This window comes from Scyliorhinus canicula, chromosome 9 (genome assembly GCF_902713615.1).
Source record: "Scyliorhinus canicula chromosome 9, sScyCan1.1, whole genome shotgun sequence".
Classification (NCBI taxonomy): domain Eukaryota; kingdom Metazoa; phylum Chordata; class Chondrichthyes; order Carcharhiniformes; family Scyliorhinidae; genus Scyliorhinus; species Scyliorhinus canicula.
Genome location: NC_052154.1, coordinates 27220319 through 27242675, shown reverse-complemented (window position 1 = coordinate 27242675; position 22357 = coordinate 27220319). Strand labels below are relative to the sequence as shown.

Sequence of the window (22357 nt, the reverse complement as noted above, 5' to 3'; positions counted from 1 at the left end):
GAATGCAGCTTCCACACAAAAAATGCATCCCCTCTTTAACTGGTTGCCACTGGCGCCAGAAAAGCAGCCAGACTGCTTGTTTATCCACTGCAAAGCTGGTGAGCTACCTATGGAGAATAAGACCAGAAGATCATAGGACAGGAGCAGAATTAGGCCACTCGGCCAACTGAGTCTGCTCCGCCATTCAATCATGGCTGATATTTTTCTCATACCCATTCTCCTGCCCTCTCCCCATAATCCCTGATCCCCTTATTAATCAAGAACCTAGCTATCTCAGTCTTAAAGACGCTCAGTGATTTGGCCTCCATAGCCTTCTTTGGCAGAGAGTTCCACAGATTCACCATCCTCTGGCTGAAGAAATTCCTCCTCATCTCGGTTTTAAAGGATCGTCCCTTTAGTCTGAGACTGTGTCCTCTGTTTCATACTGGCAGCTTGCATGTTAATGAGAGGTGATCTGAGGGGGAAATATTGTTCAAGTCCCCCACCTATTCCACGAGCAACTGCTGTGCTCACCCTAGCCATACACTGCTCGCACATGGATATTCTCCCTTCTTTATCAAGCAGGGTAAAAAGATTAAATCTTAAAAGCTGAGGTGGCCCACAAGATGCCACAAGCTTCTGTCTATTCCTTGCATTTCTATTTCATATCTATGTTCTTGTGCCTTCGCAAAGCTTCCTGACCCTGGGCAAGAAACACCATGTGTTTTCATATCAATCACTGAGACTCACCAACTTCTGTCATTGAAACAGACCGCCTCAGCATTATGCTAAACAATAACTTGGAGTAAATAGGATTACAACCAAGCAGCTCAGAGGTGAAATTGGGAGCAAAATTAAGACAGCGCACAGCCATTTCATTTTGCTTGCTGATTTGCATCCCACTTATCTAATACCCTTGGCTAGAATTCCTGTTTTGTCTTTTCTCTCCGTTTGTCTCTGACTTAACAATGTCCCTTCCAGTGCTACACACCCACCTCCGAGTTGTGAGCTGATCAGTTCTCAAGTACCAACCCACACATCTACTGCCAGGAGGTAGCGCAAGAGGAACTTGGGATGATTCATCTGTGATCTTTCTTTTCCCCCCTCAAACTGAATCAGGAGCCCTCAATCTGTGAAACAGCCCAATAAAATCACAATGCTTTCCCCTCAAACCATCATTAATTCTGTTCCATCTTTGTCACATTACATTTTTACTTTCTTTCTCAGCCTCAATTTACTAATTAGTGGGCATCCTTCCAGAACATTCTAAACCACAGTGCCTGACATTTCTTCTATTAATATTTGTTGCACAACTGGGCAACTTGGAGGATATTTGCAATGGGGTGTTGAAGTATTGCTTCCCCACCCCCAAATATTCACCATCAAAGCCCAATGCCTTCACCACTCTGTACGTAAGATCATAAGAAATTGGATCAGGATTAGGACATGCAGCCCATCGAACCGACTTCTCTGTTCGGTAAGATCATGGCTGATCTGATCATGGCCTTAACACTGCTTTCCCGCCTGTCCCCACAACCCTCAACTCCCTGGTCAATCGTTTTCTGTGGAAGGGAATTCCAAAGACCAATGTCCCACTGGGAGAAGAAATTCCTTCTCATATCCGTCTCATATGGGAGATCCCTTATTTTTAAACTGTGTCCCCTGGTTCTGGATTCTCCAATGTGAGGAAATATCTTCCCAGCATCGGCCCTGCCAAAGCCCCTCAGAATCTTGTCTGTTTCTTGAGCAGAAGCAGTTTGGCAGTGCAATTAACGATGCCACCAAACATGTAGCAAATCTCCCAGACCGTGTAATCTCTGAAAGCGAGGAGTTGGTTCTTGCGCCTGGTTTCAATTCTAGTCCCATGTCAAACAGGAAGAGGTATTTTCTGATTTCAAATCCACCGACTCCCAACTATCCTGCCACAAACCAGTGTCCACTGAAGGTGCTGAACCCTTGAAGGCGCGCCGAGCTGATTTAACACATAAATATTGCGGGATTCCAAACAAGTTTGCTGAATTTTACATGCTGTGTGACCGTCTGGTAGTGTTGCGAGGCATCACGGTCAACCCTAAAGGAACTGAAATAGTCATCCTTAACAATTGTGACTATATCAACAAAATGCTTGCCATTCTTTTTTTTTAAAATTTAGAGTACCCAATTATTTTTTCCAATTAAGGGGAAATTTAGTGTGGCCAATCCACCTACTCTGCACATTTTTGGGTTGTGGGTGCGAAACCCACGCAGACACGGGGAGAATGTGCAAACTCCACACGGACAGTGACCCAGAGCCGGGATCGAACCTGGGACCTCAGCGCCGTGAAGCGGTTGTGCTAACCACTAGGCCACCGTGCTGCCCATGCTTGCCATTCTTAATAGCCGGTCCATATTGGTATGCATTGCACCTGCAGCTCGGCATGCCCTGTTCAAAAGGAACTTACAAAAGTGCTTACTGGACTTATGCAAGAGTAACAAGCTGCCAGGTGATATTTAGGATAGGTTTTGTTCTCATTGCTTACTGTATTTGCATATGCATGAGCTGCCAAGAGAAAAATGATGTGTCCCTTTACACCCCATCTTACCTCTGATTGGTTTTGCACAAAATAAATTGGCAAAATCGTTGGACAAGTTGCGACAACCAGTTCTAAGCACGATTTTCACTACACAGTGAAGGATTCCCTCACTGTTGCAAACAGAATACAGCACGTGCATAGTGATGAAAATTATTAAACATTGCGAACCTATTAACCAATGTATCGCTCAAGGAAACCCTAAACATTTGTACATCTTCACTATATCATGACGATTCAGAAACTCCGCCATTATCTGAATCTGCATTCACTGAACTTATGAACTCAACAATTAGGGGCTGCACGATGGCACAGGGGTTAGCACTGCTGCCTCACGGCTCTGAGGACCCTGGTTCGATCCCGGCCCCGGTTCACTGTCCGTGTAGAGTTCTCACATTTCCCCCATGTCTGCGTGAGTCTCATCTCCATAACACAAAAAAATGTGCAGGGTGGGTGGATTGGCCACGCTAAATTGCCCCTTAATTGGAAAAAATAAATTGGATACTATAAATTAATTTTTTTTAAATGAACTCAGCAATTCATGCAGTTGAGTTCAATTTTAATGACACCATGTATTCTCGAACAAATGGTGTTACCATGGCATCCCTCTCAGCCCAACTCTTGCAAACATTTTTGTTGGATTTCCAAAGAAAACATCCTGCATAGAATGATTTAACCAGCGCATTGCGCCCGCACCGGGTAAATAGTGGGAGAGGCCAAAAATCGAGATTCACACCGGGCACGAACAAGTTTGCAATTTACCCGGCCCGCTCCCGATGGGAGTTCCAGATCTCACCCAAAAATGGAGAGCATAGTAATTTGCATTCATCTGAATATCATTAGCGAGACTGAAGTGAATGTGGCGGCCTCCCAGGAATTACCTGACCTGACCAGCGGGTAATCACGCTGGTGTCACTCCTGTTCAAAAATGTGAAGATGGCACAATGGCTGCAGAGGGGAAGTGAGGAGATGATTCGCCATTTATATTTTCCAACTTGCAGATCAAGGGCAGCGGAGCAGCTGGCCAAGTGCTTGCGGGTTTGGAGGGACCTGAGGGAGGTTGGTTTTGGTCAGGGGACTGAAGCATTCCACGTTGGGCTTTCCCCTGGGCTGAGGGGTGAGGGGTTTTGTGTCTCTGAGGCCACAGCTGCCAGATAGTCACTTCAATGCTAAAAGTCAATTTCACTCCCTTTAACTGGGAGCAGCCTCTAGCTTCATAGCTGGAGGCTATTGCAAATTAGGATTTAGCCTTGTTAGTCGTGATAACACTTCACACTCTCTCAAGTTCCTCAAGGCCACACGTGCCATGTCTCAGAGGATGATTAGTGCATTGCATTTCAAGCAACCTTTGATGCCTAAACAGTGTGACTGAACATTAGGATAGTCAGCACTATAGAGACAGCTGTGAACAATCAAACACTAAAGAGCAGGACGTCAGCACTATGAATCATCTTACGGACAAAGCGTAAGTGTGTGAATCAGGGGAAAGCAACTGAATCTCCAGCAGAGGTGTGGAGTCTAGGGGCTCCCAATGTGGCCGAGGGTGAGTGCAGCTTGGTTTTCAAGCACAACTGGCTTGCTGGTTGGCACTCTGAGAAAGCATGGTGTGGTGCATCTGACTGCTCAAAATGCGGTTCCAATGCCTGGACCACTCTGGTGATGCCCTGAAGTACACCCCCCAGAGAGTCTCCTGTGCCCCCACAACCTGGCACAGCAGCAGAGCAACATATTGGAGGAGGAGGAACATGTGGCCTCGCCTCAGGTTGAGGAGGAGGAGAAGGCAGACCAGAAGGGGTGGAGGACGAGCCCGGGAGATGCCAGAGGAGGAGCCAGGGGATGAGGAACAGGAGGCAGCAAGGGTCCGACATGCCCCGAGGACCAGGGAGTCCCTCATCCTCATCAGATTCTCATAGGATGAGTCTGTGTCTGTCAGCTTACGCCCCCACCCGAATTTCCCTCCCTCCCCCTCAACCGTCCTTACCCACCCCCATTTCCCTCCTTCCCCACACTCCCCTTACTACCCCATTTCCCTTCCCTAATCCCACACCACCAATCATCCTTTGCCCTCAGTTTCCCTCCTTCCCACCCACCGTTGTCGTCTCGGTGGCAGGCCTCAGGTGGATCCCCAGCGTTTCCTCCTCCCTGGAGATCCTCAGGGAATTCATGGGATGGAGCGGCAGCTGGCATGAACTCCAGAGGCCACTGAGTCATGTGGCTCTGCCAGTCCTGGCAGCTTCCCATTGTCTCAACCATGGCGTCAACGCCCTCAGTGATGCTCCTCGATGACTGGGACTTACTCTGCAGTGCCTCGGCAATGTCACCTGCGTCAACAAAATGTCTTTCATCGACTGGGACATGATGTCGGGGCCCTTGGCCATGGTCGTCACAGACTGATACATGCCTTGGGCACCACTGGAGTGGTGCTGTGGTGGCCATCACCCAAGATGCAGACGTCGTGCCCCACGCTTTCCATTGCGGTTGCCACCCCAGCAGTATTTGCCTCGGTGCCACACTTTGTCGGACCCAAAAGTATTTTGGGACTCCTCCAATCGGCTGTGCAGTGGCTGGAATGTACCTGACATCCCCTCCTGAATGTCAGGGCTCTGGCCTATCATCTGCATCAGCTCTGGCAGAACCAAGTCCAGAGGCTCAGTATCTGACAAGGACCCAGCTGAGGCCGTGGATCCAGCAGACCTCCGACTGCTGTCTCCCTTGGATGTTCCTGCCTCCACCTGATGTGCGTCAGCAACTGTGTGGTGCTCACCAGATTGTGCCCCAGAATCCTGTTCACTAATGTCTCCCACTGAGGTGTGTCTCTGCACTGGTGAAAAGTGGGAATGATAACTGTGATGCCTCGATGGTGGTCACCTCGGAGCTCTCCTCCAGGTGGTCTCTTGGGTGGGGGGTGGGGGGGGGGACCCAACTCCAGATGGCCTGGCCCCACCAGATGGAGATCCTGCGAGAAAATGGTCATTTGGTCAGTGAGAGGGAACGATCATTTTGTCTGACATGAACAACTCACTTGATGCAGGTCATCTGGGTGAAGGGGCAGTGGCTCCTCCCCTCGATGGCGCAGGCCAACCTTGCTGTCAGTGACTACTCTCTCCTCAGTCAACCTCGCGACCTTCAGGGCCCCTGCCTCATAGAGGGAGGGGATTTGGATCTCTGCACCCCCCCCCCCCCCACCCCCGGCATTTTAGGGGGGTCTATAACAGGTGGCATGTATGGGCACTGCACTTGGACATTTGAGTGGTGACAGGTGAAACTGATAGATTCCCGACAGTGGTATTGGAAGCTATTCAGCCCGTTGAGTCTGCACTGACCCTTCGGAGGACCACCCTACCTAGGCCCAATCACCCATACTATTCCTGCAATCCCACCCGAAGGGGCAATTTAAAATGGTCAGTCAACCTAGTCTGCACATCTTTGGACTTTGGACTGTGGGAGGAAATCCGAGCACCCGGAGGAAACCCACACAGACACGGGGAGAAAGGGCAAATTCCACACAGACAGTCACCCGAGGTCAGAATCGAAAACCGGTCTCTGGAGCTGTGAGGCAGCAGCGCTAACCAATGTGCCACCGTGATGCCAGGAGAGAGGTGGGAACCTCCCCTTGCATCTTGGTAGAGGTCGCAGGTCTTCTTCCGACATTGGACAGTGGTCCTCCTGATCGTGCTGCCCGCACTAACAGCCACTGTCTCCCAGGCGGCATTGGTGACCCTGGTCTTATTGGCAACCTTGTAAAAGGACCTGAATCATTTGCTCTGTGCAAGCTTGATGTTGCAATAGGGCACACCAAAGCCATCCTGCAGGATAATGACTACCCTCATCAGATCATGCTCACTGTATATCACATAAACCCGGACCCAAGGCCACATCTTTCAGTCCTGAAAAGTGCCCACATCTGCCTCAACTTACCTGGAAGGGTAAGGTGTCGCAAAGGTTTGAGCAACAGGTGAAGCTAGTCGTTTAACGCTGCTACTATATAATAGCAACATCAGTAGTATTTTTCACAAACAGGATGCTGCCATCGAACCAAAATGATGCTCTGCCTCTCACACAAGAGCAATGCGGTATATGAATTTCAGTGGCAGGGTGATGCTAGATATGTAGGTCGTAAGTCCCAACAACTGGCAGATCATACCAAATCCAACGTCTCTTCGGATGTTTGCAACACGCCAAGTACTGACTACCAAACCAACACGTGCTTGCAAAACTCCAAATATAGGATCCACCGATTCTGCAATTGGACAGAACTTGCTAAAAAAGTTGTGATCGCAGGTTGGCTCACTTAGGTATGCTGGAAGCTACATAGATTCTCACACAAGGCCCTGTCTTTTGCAGACGGAAGGAGCATGTCCACACATTGTACCTTTTTCAACAAAACAAAAAGCTTAGAAGACAGCTATTCCCCTGGTTATTTCTCCATGGCACTGTCTTGACCAATCAGAGTCAACCTGCCCAGTTTGAATTTGAACAAATGTTTGGCGGTTAACTGTTCCCTGGTGTATTCTCCATGGCAACGCCTCTATGAATCAGAGTTCACTTGTCAAACAATCAGTGCACTCGTCCTTTGCAGTGTAACTTGCTGTTCATTTTAGAATGTGTATTCATGCAAATCTGTCCTGATGTGTATAAGATGAAAAGCGTCAACAACATAATAACAATCACTTATTGTCACAGGTAGGTTTCAATGAAGTTACTGTGAAAAGCCCCTAGTCGCCACATTCCGGCGCCTTTTCAGGGAGGCTGGTACGGGAATTGAACCTGCGCTGCTGGCCTTGTTCTGCATTACAAGCCAGCTGTTTAGCCCATTGTGCTCTTTTTTCAGCAATACTTATATGTCGCAATAAGATCACTTCTGATTCTTCTGAACTCCAATGAGTATAGGCCGAACTTGCTCAATCTTTCCTCATAACAGAATCCCTACATTTCATGAATCAACCTAGCGAACCTTCTCTGAACTGTAAGTATATTTGGGGCTTTTCACAGTAACTTCATTTGAAGCCTACTTGTGACAATAAGCGATTTTCATTTCATTTCATTTCATTCATTCCTCCTTAAGGACACCAAAACTGTATTCAGTACTCCAGATATGGTCTCACCAATGCCCTATATAGCTGTGAAAACCTTTATACCACATCCCACTTGAAATAAAGGCCAAAGTTCTATTTGCCTTCCTAATTAGTTGTTTTACCTGCATGCTAACTTTGTGATACATGTAAAAGAACACCTAGGTCTCTGCTTACAACAGCATTCCACAGTCATTCTCAATTTGCATAATGTTCTGTTTCTTTATTCTTCTTGGCTAGATGGAAAAGCTCTCATTTTCCCTCATTACACTCCATCTGTACAATTTGTGCCCACACTCTTAACCCATCTATATCTCTTTGCAGGTGCGTTGTATCCTTCTCGCACTTGTTTCCCCACCATTCTTTGTATCATCAGCAAATTTGGTGAAAATATAGTCTGCCCCTTCATCCAAGGCATTAGTATAGATCATAAATATATTAGGACCCACCACTGGTCTCTGCGACAACCCACTGGTTAAGTTTACCGACCTGAAAATGGCCAACTCTCTGGTTCTTGCTCAGGATCTAATCATCTAACCTTGCTAATACATCAACTCCCAAACACCTTAAGCCCTTATCTTCTGCAGTGAGCTTTTAAGTGGAACCTTGCACGTTGTAAAGTGCCTTTTGGAGGCCCAAGTACACTGGGCAAGATGCTCCGCCGGCGGGATTCTCTGTTTTGCCGACGCCCGGATGACTTGGGGCTGCCCCACAATGGGAAACCCCATTGACCGGCCGGCGCAACGGAGAATCCCGCTGGCCGGTCGGGGCAGAAATGTGGCAGGGCGGAGAATCCAGCCCACCATATCCAATGATTCACTTTTAGACACCCAGCGTGTTACATTCTCAAAGAACTCTAATAAATTTGTCAAACACGATTTCCCTTTCACAAAACCATATCAGCTCTGCCTGATTATGATTTCCAAATGTCCAGCTACTACTTCCTTAATAATGGATTCCAGTATTTGCCCAATGACAGAGTTTAGACTAACTGGCTTTTTGTTTCCTGTTTTCTATCTCCCTACCTTTTTGAATTGTGGTGCTACATCTGCAGGTTTTCAATCAACTGAGACCTTTCCAAATTCAAGGGAATTTTGAAGTTTTACCAGTACTGTATCAACCATCTCTTCAGTCACTTCCTTTAAGATGCTAGGATTCAAGCCATCAAGGCCAAGGGATTGTCAGCATTTAGCCCTCTTAGTTTTCCTAGTACTTTTTCTCCAGTGATCATGATTGTTTTAAGTTCCTACCTTCCTTTTGCCTCATGATTTTCTATTATTGGGATGCTTTCTCCGTCTTCTACTGTGGAGATACAAAATATTTGTTCAATGCCTCTGCCATTTCCTTGTTTCTCATTAATATTTCCCCAGTCTAACCCTCTAAAGCACTGATGCTCACTTTAGCTACTCCCTTCCTTTTTATACACCTGTAGATGCATTTACGGTCTGTTTTTTTATATTCCTTGCTATTTTTCTCTCATACACCATTATTATTTAGCTGCTCCAAACCAGGGGCAGGCAAGCATTAATAGCATAGTTCTAAGATAATGATCTACATCTCCTCTGATTGAGAAACAAATCCCCTATACCTCTGTTGTTTGTCAGGTTAAATTAGTTGAGCAATTTTACAGAGGAGTTTTAACATATCAGTGTTGAGGAGATTTTTCTCTATGTTTGAGGAGCATGCATTCCGTAGAACAGAAAAAAGTACACCAATTCACTAAAACAATAAAAAAACAAAGAGTCAGGTATAAGTCAAAAAAGGTGAACATATATATATAAAACTAAAGCTGGTCTAATTAACTTTTTCAGAAGAGTCGAAAAGCACAATCTCAGCACTTAGCGCTTTCCACAGCTGCCTGAGGGCAGCACAACTGCTTCTATGCAATTACGAAGTCTCACAAACTCATAATGCCGCAGAGTTTATTAAAGCTTGTATTAAAAGCAGCTTTACAAAAACAACAGCCGAACTCCAGAAATGACGTTTATGTTACGGAGTTCATCAGCAAACTGGCTGATACCTTTTAAAGTAACCTTCAATCATAATGTGCTCTCAAGACTTCCCATCAGCCGCCACCCTTTGCCTGGGCACCTGAACACGACTTGCCACTGCAAGAGGTTACATTGGAAGGGAATCTATCTTGACCTTTGCTGACACAGTGAAACGTTCCCACGTAAACTGAGATAGGGCAATAAGGAGTGCAATTAGCTGCAGGCCAATAATTGCTGCTCAAAATTGCATTCGACAAATAATGCAAGGATTACCACTGGGACCTTAAAGAGTTTAAACTCACAGTCCAAGGCATATGCTAAACAAAAATAAACTCTCGGGTGGGGGGGGGGGGGGGGGGGACGACACTCAGCTACCTTTATTTAACTTGCTCTATGTAAATCACGAGGTTTTGTACTCGACAGGTTAAAATTGGCAACTCAACATTCAAGTTTTTGTACTGTACACATCTGTATCTAGGGAGACTATAATATGTCTTCTGGTCCCAGAGGCAACACCTGTTTGCTTCAATGTGACTATTATTACTTTTAATTAGCAGCTTCCAGCAACTCAGCATTTTTTGTGCACTGAGAGATTCTCTCAGTGACACCTAACAACTAAGCAATACTTCTAACTATGTGGAAAATAGCTGTAAACTTTTAAGAGAAAAATAGCTCCACTCTGCCATTGACTAGTTGAGTTAATTCAGTAAGGAGCTCAGCCCATTAGACCAGGAAATTCTGACATTTGATCCTCTGGCCCAGGTTGAGGTGGCTGGCTTCAGCCAGGGTTACATAAAAACGGAAGTAGCAGCAGCAGGGGTCGGCCCTGCTACCCTTCAAGCCTGCTCTGCCCTTCAATAAGATCAACGTTGATCTTCTACTCAACTGCACCTATCCCATATATCTTAGTACCCAGAATCTATTGATCTCAGTCTTGAATATACTTATCGACAGTGGATCCGCAGCTCTCTGGGAAAGGATTCCAAAGATTCACCACTCTTGAGTGAAAGAATTTCTCCTAATCTCAGTTCCAAACTGTCATTCCATGTTTTTAAGATGCTGAGCTCCCGGTACCCCATCCCCAGGGGCAGTTTTAGACTTCACAGCTCGGGGAATTACCCCCGAGCATCTAGCATACCAAAATCATAGAATCATAGAATTTACAAGGCTGAAAGAGATCATTCGGGCCATCGAGTCTGCACCAGCCCTTGGAAAGGACCATCCTACTTAAGCCCACACTTCCACCCTATCTCCATAGCCCAGTAACCCCACCTAACCTTTTGGACTCTAAGGGGCAATTTAACATGGCCAATCCATCTAACCTGCACATCTTTGGACTGTGGGAGGAAACCGGAGCACCCAGAGGAAATCCCTGCAGACACAGCGAGGAAGTGCAAACTCCACACAGACAGTCACCCGAGGCCGGAATTGAACCCAGGTCTCTGGAGATGTGAGGCAGCAGCGCTAACCACTGTGCCACCGTACAGCCCTCTGTGATGTGATCATCTCTGATTCTTCTAAACCCCAGAGTATACAGGCATTACCTCCTTGATCTATCCTCATAGGCAGTCCCTCATCCCAGTAATCTGTCTTCTAAACCTATGTTGCATTCTCTCTAAGACAAACAGAAGGGGACCAAAACTATACACAGTACACCAAGGCCAGTATAGTGATATTTCCTTGCTGTAATACTCTAGTCCCTTGTAATAAACACAAACGCACCATTTTTGCTTACCTAACCGCTGGCTATACTTGCATAAAACATACAGTGCAGAAGGAAGCCATTCGGCCCATCGAGTCTGCACCGACCCACTTAAGCTCTCACTTCCACCCTATCCCCGTAATCCAATAACTCCTCCTAACCTTTTTGGTCACTAAGGGCAATTTATCATGGCCAATCCATCTAACCTGCATGTCTTTGGACTGTGGGAGGAAACCGGAGCATCCAGAGGAAACCAACGCAGAAACGGCGAGAACGTGCAGACTCTGCACAGACAGTGACCCAGTGGGGAATCGAACCTGGGACCCTGGCGCTGTGAAGCCACAGTGCTATCCACTTGTGCTACCATGCTGCCCTTAACCCATGGTTAACCATGCATGTTAACCTTTTGTGATTTTTTTGTCGTTGGGTGTTAGGATATCACATTGTCCCACACAAGGAGGGAGAAAAATGCCTCTCAACAAGAGTCCTATTCCTTACTCTCAATAAAGTATTCAAGTGTGTATATCAGAGAAAGACAGAATGAGGCTCAGTTGTGATGCCCCTCATGGTCAAATAACCTGCCAATGCTCAGTGCCAAGTTTCACCGTGACAAATGTCCACGAGCAGAATAATGGAAAGCAGCCAAACCCTGTGGAGCTATTCCTTAAGGCAAATGAAAGAGAAAATTGTTCTGGAAAAATCAAAAAGTCAAGGTTTGTTAGTGCACTCACTGTATTACGCCACTTCATCCTCTTACACACTAAATACTTTCCACCTTTCAAACCATCCGCCTCCCGCAAAAAACAGGGAGTAAAATACATGTAAACATGTTAACATGTCACCACAATAAAAACTTTTGATCTGATCTACTACCTCAGCTACTGGCCCTGCGATTCAACGTGACAGAAGTTAAGCATTTTTCTCTTGTTTTATCTTGGTAGTCCCTGGGGCGACACAATGGTTAGCACTGCTATCTCATGGCACCGAGGACCCGGATTCGACCGTAGCCCCAGATCACTGTCCATGTGGAGTTTACACATTCTCCCCGTGTTTGCGTGGGTCTCACCTCCACAATCCAAAGATGTGCAGGTCAGGTGGATTAGCCATGCTAAATTACCCCCTATTTGGAAAAAATACACTTCAGGAAGAAAAATGTTTCAGGGAAAAAAAAACTTGGTCGTCCCCATTTCAAACCAGTGCAAATGAGCAACAAGTTAATAACTGGCTGCTTTCAGAATCACAGCCCAGCCTAATTCAGAGCGGTACCCTGTAACTGATGTTCAGTTCAGTCTCTAAATGGCTAACGAGAGTTGAGCCTAGCCATACAATTCAAACACAAAGAGTATAATTTCTTCAGTTATGTTATGACTGTAGTTACTTTTGAACTTGGGAGATAGTTCTTCAAAGTCATGAAAATATAACAACAGTTTTTTGGGGTATTTATTTATCTTGGACTATATGGGCCAGATTTTCTTGTCAGAGGTAGGAATCGGGAGATGGGACTTCTCATTCCTATTTCCATTTCAAGTCTGAAGTGAGATATCCGAGGGCCCAGATCCTAAGTGGCCTGAAAATGGCCAAGAATAGGCAAGTTCCCAAAAACACCTCGACCCACTGCTTCCCATGCAATTAACAGCATATCTATATATAAATCTTGATTCTTCTGGCGATTTTAAACACCTCCCAACCTACCTCCTTCCCCCTCACTTTATCAACAGAACTCACAAACTTTATTGCAGGAGTTGGAGGCTGTTGAAAAGCCCACAAAATACCCCAATAAACAGACTATTCACAGCAGCTGTTTATACAAAATCAAGAATGTATTAAATGAGGAGGGAGTTGGATTGCAGCCAAGAGCCCATAGAACTCTGAAAAGAAAACAAAATGACTTCAGAACTGCTGTCTCAATAGATGTTCAGACTGAAGACATAAAAACAGTGTGAAAAAATTCAACATTTACACATTGTTGCCGACGAGGCTACCTTTTTAATTGTGTGAAATGTATTCTACCTTTTCATTCATTCAATAAACTTTAACTCATTTGAAGATTTTTCCACATATGCAATGTTGGTATTTGATTTGACAGCTTGAGTAACAATCTGGCAAATGTGCTGTTTAAGGGGAGTTACATCAACCAATCACAGCACTGCTATGGCTCACCTTACAGAACAGAAATGCTACTCATGCTACAGCATTTCATATGGAACTGTAAAGGAGTCAAATTCAGTTTGCTTGGCGTTCAAACTCCCCCCACCTCCAACCCATGGTTCATGCCTCCACGCAGCTAGTGTAGAACTTAACAGCTGCAAACGTCTGACCACCTCCCTGAAAATGAATCAATGAGCTGCAGTGTTGTCACTTGCCTCCTTAATAGGAGGGGCACGCTCCGGATCCCACTTCCTCTCCAACCCTCATGAAAATGGCCGAGGGCAGAAAAGGAGGCGGAACATCCAGGTCCCCTGCTCGGAGACCATTTTTTCCAGGCCCACCTCCATTTGGCTCCAATTGGGACCGTGTAACTCTGGCCCTTGAAATCAGAAAAGAAATATGGAACGTCAAAGAAGTTGGTAGGATCACTTAGCCTTTGTAGTTGGCAATATAAGAAAATAAAAACCACACATTCCAACCCCTATATAAGGTTATTTATTGGTTTGCAGTCCAAGCAGGCATATAGTACAACAGAATAGGGCAGCACGGTAGCACAAGTGGATAGCACTGTGGCTTCACAGCGCCAGAATCCCAGGTTCGATTCCCCGCTGGGTCACTGTCTGTGCAAAGTCTGCACATTCTCCGCCAGTTGCGTGGGTTTCCTCCGGATGCTCCGGTTTCCTCCCACAGTCCAATGATGTGCAGATTAGGCAACGATAAATTGTCCTTATGTCCAAAAAGGTTAGGGGGGGGGGGGTTATTGGGTTACGGGGATAGGGTGGAAGTAAGGGCCTGTGGGTCAGTGTACTCGATGGGCCGAATAGCCTCCTTCTGCACTGTATGTTCTGTGTTCTAGAACAAACGTGAACTAGAATAGGGTTCAGAAATTACAAGTGCAAATCTTCCTTGCAGGAGAACACTTTGTCTATTAAAAACATACTGAAGCAATAAGAGAAGTTGATGCCAAAGCTATAGACTAGTACAATCCAAGCTTTATGCTTTTCCTTCCCCTTTGCTCACTGCCACAATGCTGTATTTTATGCAACCACATCTTGCACCTTCCAGCCAAGCTTGCATTTTAAAATGCAAACCCAAACAGCATACTCGGTTACGGTTTAAAAATGTAAACGTGGTTGCAAGATGAATGAAGGACAGCATTATAACTCCAGTCACTTTTCTGTCATTGTACACCTGGAGGACAAGCCTTCCAGCAACCCACCAAGTTGCATCTCTGTCTTCTCATGATAGCTAGGGATGGGTAGTAAATACTAGCCTTGCCCATGGTAAATAGATTGCGAGAATATATTTCTTCTAAAAGGGACATAAAAAAACATTTGTCTATGAGGGATATTGCAAAGATGATGGGATGGAAAAAATAAAGTGACAGAGGCAAGTGTGGGTGCTTAATCACAAAACAGTGTATTGAATGGGCAATGATTACATAATGTGGGAGGCAGAGGGATTTCTGGAGGTGGTGATGGTGGGTGCAGAGGGGGAGGGGTCAGGTTTAAGAAGCATTAAAAATAGTGCCTCAAGTGCGTAGGCCATTCGACCCATTGAGTCTCCACCAGCCTCCACTCCATCCCCATAACCCAGTAACCCAACCTAACCTTCTGGACACTTAAGGGCCAATTTAGCGTGGCCAATCCACCTAGTCTGCACATCTTTGGACTGTGCAAGGAAACCAGAGAACCTGGAGGGAACCCACGCAGGCATGGGGAGAAAGTGCAAACTCCACACAGGCAGTGACCCGAGGCTGGAATTGAACCCGGGGCCCTGGAACTGTGAGGCAGCAGTGCCACTGTGCCGCTCAATCAAAAAAGCTAACAGAACACTGGGTTTCACATCGTGACTCTTTTGGCAGCACTCTGGCCTCTGAATCAGGAGGTTGTGGGTTCAAGTCCGACTCCAAAGGCTTGAGCACAAAAATTTAGGGAATACTGCGTGGTCAATGATCCTGTCGTTCAGATGAGACATTAAACCGAGGCACTTTTGCTTCCTCAGGCAGTAAAAGATCCAAGATAAGCAGGAGCACTACACCCGATATCTGGACAATTCTTTTTTTTTAAATGTAGAGTACCCAATTCATTTATTCCCATTCAGGGGCAATTTAGCGTGGCCAATCCACCTAGCCTGTACATATTTAGGTTGTGGGGGCGAAACCCACGCAAACACGGAGAGAATGTGCAAACTCCACACGGACAGTGCCCCAGAACCGGGATCGAACCTGGGACCTCAGCGCCGTAAGGCAGCAGTGCTATCCACCGTGCCACCATGCTGCCCCCCCCCCCCAATTCTTATCCTTCAATTAACATTACTAGATTATTTGGTGAATTATCATTTATTGGAGCTTACTGGGTGTGCTAGTGCATGAGTCACAGAAAGTTGGTTTACAGGTGCAACAGGTGATTAAGAAGGCAAATGGAATTTTGTCCTTCATTGCTAGAGGGATGGAGTTTAAGACTAGGGAGGTTATGCTGCAATTGTATAAGGTGTTAGTGAGGCCACACCTGGAGTATTGTGTTCAGTTTTGGTCTCCTTACTTGAGAAAGGACGTACTGGCACTGGAGGGTGTGCAGAGGAGATTCACTAGGTTAATCCCAGACCTGAAGGGGTTGGATTATGAGGAGAGGTTGAGTAGACTGGGACTGTACTCGTTGGAATTTAGAAGGATGCGGGGGGACCTTATAGAAACATATAAAATTATGAAGGGAATAGATAGGTTAGATGCGGGCAGGTTGTTTCCACTGGCGGGTGAAAGCAGAATTAGGGGGCATAGCCTCAAAATAAGGAGTAAGTAGATTTAGGACTGAGTTTAGGAGGAACTTCTTCACCCAAAGGGTTGTGAATCTATGGAATTCCTTGCCCAGTGAAGCAGTAGAGGCTCCTTCATTAAATGTTTTTAAGGTAAAGGTAGATAGTTTTTTGAAGAATAAAGGGATTAAGGGTTATGGTGTTCGGGCCGGAAAGTGGAGCTGAGTCCACAAAAGATCAGCCATGATCTCACTGAATGGTGGAGCAGGCTTGAGGGGCCAGATGGCCTACTCCTGCTCCTAGTTCTTATGTTCTTATGTATAAATTGGCTGCTGTGTTTCCTAAATTACGGCAGTAGCTACAATTCAAACATACTTAATTGGCTGCTGAGTACTTTGGAATGCCCTGTGGTTGTGAAACTCACTATATAAATAAAAGCAAGTCTTTTTTCTATGAGTAGCAATTCTATATAAACTTTAGTGAGATCATAGCTGAACCAGTTTTGGGTTCCACACTATCAAGACGATGTTGAAGCAATGGAGAGGTAACAATGTAGACTCATCGGTATGCTGCTGGACAAGAGGAAATGCAAATATGAAGGAAGGGGAGGAAAGTTCGGGGTGGCTTGAATCTTTTTTTATTCTTTCGTCGGATGTGGGCATCAGAGGCAAGGCCAGTATTTGCTACCCATCCCTAATTGACCTCGAGAAGGTCATGGTGAGCTGGCTTCTTGAACCACTGCAGTCATTCAGTGACGAGTAAAGGAGCATGGCAACAGGGTAGAAACTCAGGATAAGGACTACTGCTGTGTCGTAGATAAACACACAGACTGGTCGAGTCAGGTGGCTTTTTTTTGCAATTTTTCTGCAATTCTGTACAGTTAGTGACGTTGACTTAATTGAGTCACAGATCACAGAGGCAGAGGAAAATAAAATAAATGTGCTCCTGCTCGTCCTCCGACACAATCTGAATTGACCTGTACTTTGGGGCAATCCAGGTGTGTGGTGACTTTGGGTAGCTGTATCACATTTCCTTTTTTTTTTAATTTAGAGTACCCAATTCAATTTTTCCAATTAAGGGGCTATTTAGCGTGGCCAATCCACCTAAACTGCACATCTTTGGGTTGTGGGGCCGAAACCTACGCAAACACGGGGAGAATGTGCAAACTCCACGGACAGAGACCCAGGGCTGGGATTCGAACCCGTGTCCACAATGCCGTAGGCAGCAATGCTAACCACTGTGCCACCGTGCTGCCCATATCACATTTCTTTACTCGTCGCGTGAAAAGGTCAAATTGCTAGCCATGCTACTTTCCACCTGATAGTTCTTTCATTCATTTCTTGATATCTAATTGTTACTGTGCACATGGTCCCCATGTTACAATAGAAGGAAGCAGAAGTAGGGGGAAAAAAGTTGCGCACCCTGGTAAGATTCCCTGTCACAGACAATCTCAAACCTTGTGAAGAGTCACTGGTATCCAATAATTGTGCTTCGTGAAGTACTACCACATCAAGCATGGCATGTAGAAATTCTGGACTCATGTCTCATCTCATTCTTTTTTTAAATATAAATTTCGAGTACCAATTAATTTTTTCCAATTAAGGGGCAACTTTAGCATGACCAATCCACCTACCCTGCACACCTTTGGGTTGTTGCAAACACGGGAAGAATGTGCAAACTCCACATGGACAGAGACCCAGAGCCGGGATCGAATCTGGGACCTCCACTGTGCAGCCCCTCATCTAATTTTTAGCCAAAGTTATACCTTAATGAACGTTACTCAAAACATACTGACTCGTCAATTATCTCATTGCTGCTTGAATCAATTGCATTTCCCTAGAACAGTGACTACACTGTATTTCTGGTGTAAACACTGGGAAACTACATGGCTGCCTAATGGTCCTATAGCCACATTATCAACATACCACAATTGAAGGGCAGCACGGTGGCGCAGTGGGTAGCACTGCTGCCTCACGGCACCGAGGTCCCAGGTTCGATCTCGGCTCTGGGTCACTGTCCGTGTGGAGTTTGCGCATTCTCCCCGTGTTTGCGTGGGTTTCATCCCCACAACCCAAAGATGTGCAGGCTAGGTGGATTGGCCACACTAAATTGCCCCTTAATTGGAAAAAATGAATTGGGTACTCTAAATTTATTTTAAAAAACATACCACAATTGAGACACATTAGCTTCCTCTCCACAGCCAGAAATAGGCATGCTATTCAGAGACCACTGCGCCCCAATGAGGGGTATGATCAATCAGAAAATTCATCATTGGGCAGCACGGTGGCGCAGTGGGTTAGCACTGCGACCTCACGGCGCCGAGGTCCCAAGTTCGAGCCCAGCTCTAGGTCACTGTCCATGTGGAGTTTGCACATTCTCCCCATGTTTGCGTGGGTTTCGCCCCCACAACCCAAAAATGTGCAAGCTAGGTGGATTGGCCATGCTAAATTGCCCCTTAATTGGAAAAAATGAATTGGGTACTCTAAATTTAAAAAAAAAAGAAAATTGATCATTCAGAGTGCCAATTCACTTCTGATTAAAGAACAGAATTAACATGTTCTTGTCATATTATACATGCAAGCATTTCCTCAATTTAATTGCAGTGCTGACTAAAAGGAGCAACAAACCTATCTGCCTAACTGCCGAGGTAGATCTATTATAGGAGCAGTAAATTACATGTTTATATAGTAATCTTCATGATCAACAATTATCCCTCAACCAACATCACTCCAACAGACTACTTAGCTATTTGTCCCTTTGCTCTTTGCAGAGCTTGCTGTGCACAAATTGGCTCCATATTTCCTTACAACAGCAGCTACACGTCAAATGTACTTCACTGGCTGTAAACTGCTTTGGTACATCCTGAGGTTGTGAAAGGTGCTAAATAAACCCAAGTTCTTTCCTTCAATATTATGACCTTCAGCATAATAACAAACACAAAATATTGACCTCAGTACATCTGGTCCATGCTCCTAATTATTGTGCCATAGTTGCACATGTATGCATATATGCTTGTTTGTGATGCGCCCACAGCAAACTGTACTACCAACTCTCAGTATCTAGACTCACATATCAATGTCCATTGGGAAAGCTGCTCACAACTGGTGCCTGTACAACTAAAGATTTGTTTTCTTCAGGAGAGGAGGGAGAAAACAAAAACAGCAGGACTTCATGCAAAAGTAGATAGAGTTTAAATGGCAGCATTTATTGCCGCAGTCAAACAGTTTTAAGTTAACAGGGTAAATGGGCTAAATTACAAACATCTTGAACTAAATTATACAAGAGAATTTGTGCAACATGTTCTAGGACGACATCTAGAAATTGATTCTAGATCACGAAACAGGCAGTCACACAGCCTCCAGCCTTGGTCCAATCTGCTTCAATTTCCAGTCAAATGTAAAAATGCTTTTCTCTCTTTCAGCTCAATGCCAATGTCAAAATCTGGCTCTGTGCCAATCTAGCTTACTTCCCAGCGTTCCCACGTTGTCATTGCAAAAATACTGCAAGCTTCAATCAAGGAAAGCTGGTGTTCTGTTTATTTTGCTCAGTCTGTTCACATCCGTGTGTTTGTGAATGCGTGTGGGTGCAGGTGTGGGGGTGGTGGGGTGGAAGAAAGAGGAACACCTCAAAAGAAGCTTGCTTTTGTCTTGTGCTGACTGATCAGATATATTTCAACACAGGTTGAAATCTGTACAGCTGGTCCACTATTATATGTCTTCTTACAACATTTCATCCGCAACATGCCGGCATATTTACATGGATTTTTTTCCACACAGTGGTTCCCAGGTTGTACAGCTTGCACTTCAGCGCAGCTTATGTATGAAAATAACTCTAGATTTCTCCAATGCCTCTGGCAATAATTCCACTCTGTAGGCAGTCAATCGAACCTTTTGCCAATTAACAGTTCTTTCTGGCTAAGTACCTCCGTTTTGTCTCACCCTATAACTGATGTCCCAAATACTCAACAAATCATAGTGAATCCAAGGGTGGAGCTCTAATGACTATTCTCAGCCACTGCCCAAAGCCACCAATCACCTACCTGGCGCAGTTTGAACCATGGAAAAGGTTTTGCATCATAAATACTCCTTATATTCCTTATTATATGCATGAGATTCACAGAGTATATGCTATGCAGAGTAGGTAACTTGAAAAATCTCCTTCATTTGTGACCATCATTTCGACAGACAGGTTAATTAATGTTATTCCGTAATGTCTACACTATCTTGGGATAATCCAAAGCATAAAAGCAAATTACTACAGAATCTGAAACAAAAACAGAAAATGCTGGACAATCTCAGCAGGTCTGACAGCATCTGAGGAGAGGGAGCAAAGCTAGTGTTTCAAGTCTGGATGACTCTTTGTCAAAGCATGTTTCCTTTTTAAAAGTCTGAACGTCCTCTTTAGAGGTGATGATCCAATACTTCTGCACTCTAGTCACCAATTACTGGTGCTGTACTTAACAAAACCTCTCAATTCCAAAAACATAATTCAGAGCCTCTCCATGCCTTCTAAAGTTACATGTTTTAATACATCTGTCTTTTCCTTATGTTTCCTCTGAAAATGTAACACCTCACATTTTTCCCAGTTAAATTTAATCTGACTCGCAACTGCTGTAATAGGAATCATTTTCTACTCTCCTAAAGTCCGCTCCGCAGTTAACCAAATACATTATGATTTACAAATGCAACACATTGGACATGCTGGAAGAAAAGCTGCAAGTGCTGGAAATACACGTGTGTGTCGCAGCATCTTGAGAAATAGTTAATGTTTTAGATCTGTGACCTTTCATCAGGATGGTCTTTTTTTTAAATCACAGATGCCGCCTCGCAAGGTGTGTCAGGACCGTCCGGAGGTCCCACGCAAGGACCACACGGGAATTGCCCAGGAAGTTTAAACTTCCAATGGTCAATCACCCTGCACTGAGGACAATCTGATTTAAATTGGATGGTTCTGACTCTCTTAGCAGAATACTTACCCAGGAAAAATTAGAAGGATTAAAACCGATTCCGTGTAACTATGGTACTGAACCCCACCGACCTTCCACTGATCATCCCCTCACCGAACTACCCACCCAACCACCCCCAACCCCATACTACACTCCTGCCCACCCAACTACTCCCCCATACAGCTCCTCAACTACCCTCCCAATCTCCCAATCATCCAACTACTGCTCACTGCCCCAACTATCGCCCACCTCTCTATCCCCTCAACCACCCTCCCACCACCCTGGCTTCCTCCTAACCGCCCAGCTCCCCTCCACTCCTCCCTGATTATCGCCTAACCAGCAACTATACATACCCGCCCCGGTTGTCTTCCTGACAACCATCCTGACCACCAAGCTACCACCTGATTACTCCCCCAACTGCCCCCCCCCCCCACCCATCCTACCCACATCCCCACCACCAACACATCCTACCCACTTAGTTTGTATACTTACTTTTTCCGATGAATTAATTTGAATTTTAATTGAAAATGAACTTAAACATAGGGACCTTTAACTCAACCTGGTTTAGGAAAGCTGTTGTAAAAAGAGGCCATGGCTTCACTTTCCTAGCATTGCTGTACTGCTCTGGAAGGCCTCAGGAACCAAGTACAATACACATTTCTCAATTGGCTAATTGCCCTTGCTCAGATGGTGAGCTGGCTTCTTAAACTGCTGAAGTCCCCGTAGCGTAAGCACACCCACAGTGCTGTTTGGGGGAAGGGGGGGGGGGGGGGGGGGGGGGGGTTCCCAGGATTCTGACCCAGCAGCAGTAAAGGACAGTGCCACAGTTCCTTGTCAGGAACTGAGTGGTTTGGATGGGACCTTACAGGTGTTGGCATTCATGTGTACCTGCTGCGCCCGGACTTTTAGATGATAGTGGTCGTGGGTTTGGAAGATGCTACCCAAGGGGTCTTTGGTGAGTTCCTGTAGTGTATCTTGTACAGAAGGGGACTAGACATAGGAGCAAAAGTAGGCTATTCAGCCCACTGAACCTTCTCCACCATTCAATGAGATTATGGCTGATCAGATATAATCCCCAACTTGATTTTCCCACCTTATCCCCATAACTCTTTGATTCCCTTACTGACTAAAAATCTGTCTATCTCAGCATTGAACATACATAATGATCCAGCTTCGACAGCTCGCTGCGGTAAAGA

At 45.5% G+C, this 22357-nt stretch overlaps 1 protein-coding gene across 7 annotated transcripts in view; it reads right to left on the bottom strand.

The window, feature by feature from the left end:
* zfhx3 (zinc finger homeobox 3) overlaps positions 1–22357 on the bottom strand; it is a 589682-nt gene that overhangs the window by 438742 nt on the left and 128583 nt on the right. Inside the window, exon 2 of one of the 7 annotated variants that reach the window (XM_038806372.1) lies at positions 8872–8923. The exons of the other annotated variants lie outside the window; for them this stretch is intronic. The gene's annotated coding sequence lies outside the window, so the exon portion shown is untranslated. The remainder of the gene's footprint in view (positions 1–8871; positions 8924–22357) is intronic. 7 annotated transcript variants of the gene reach the window in all.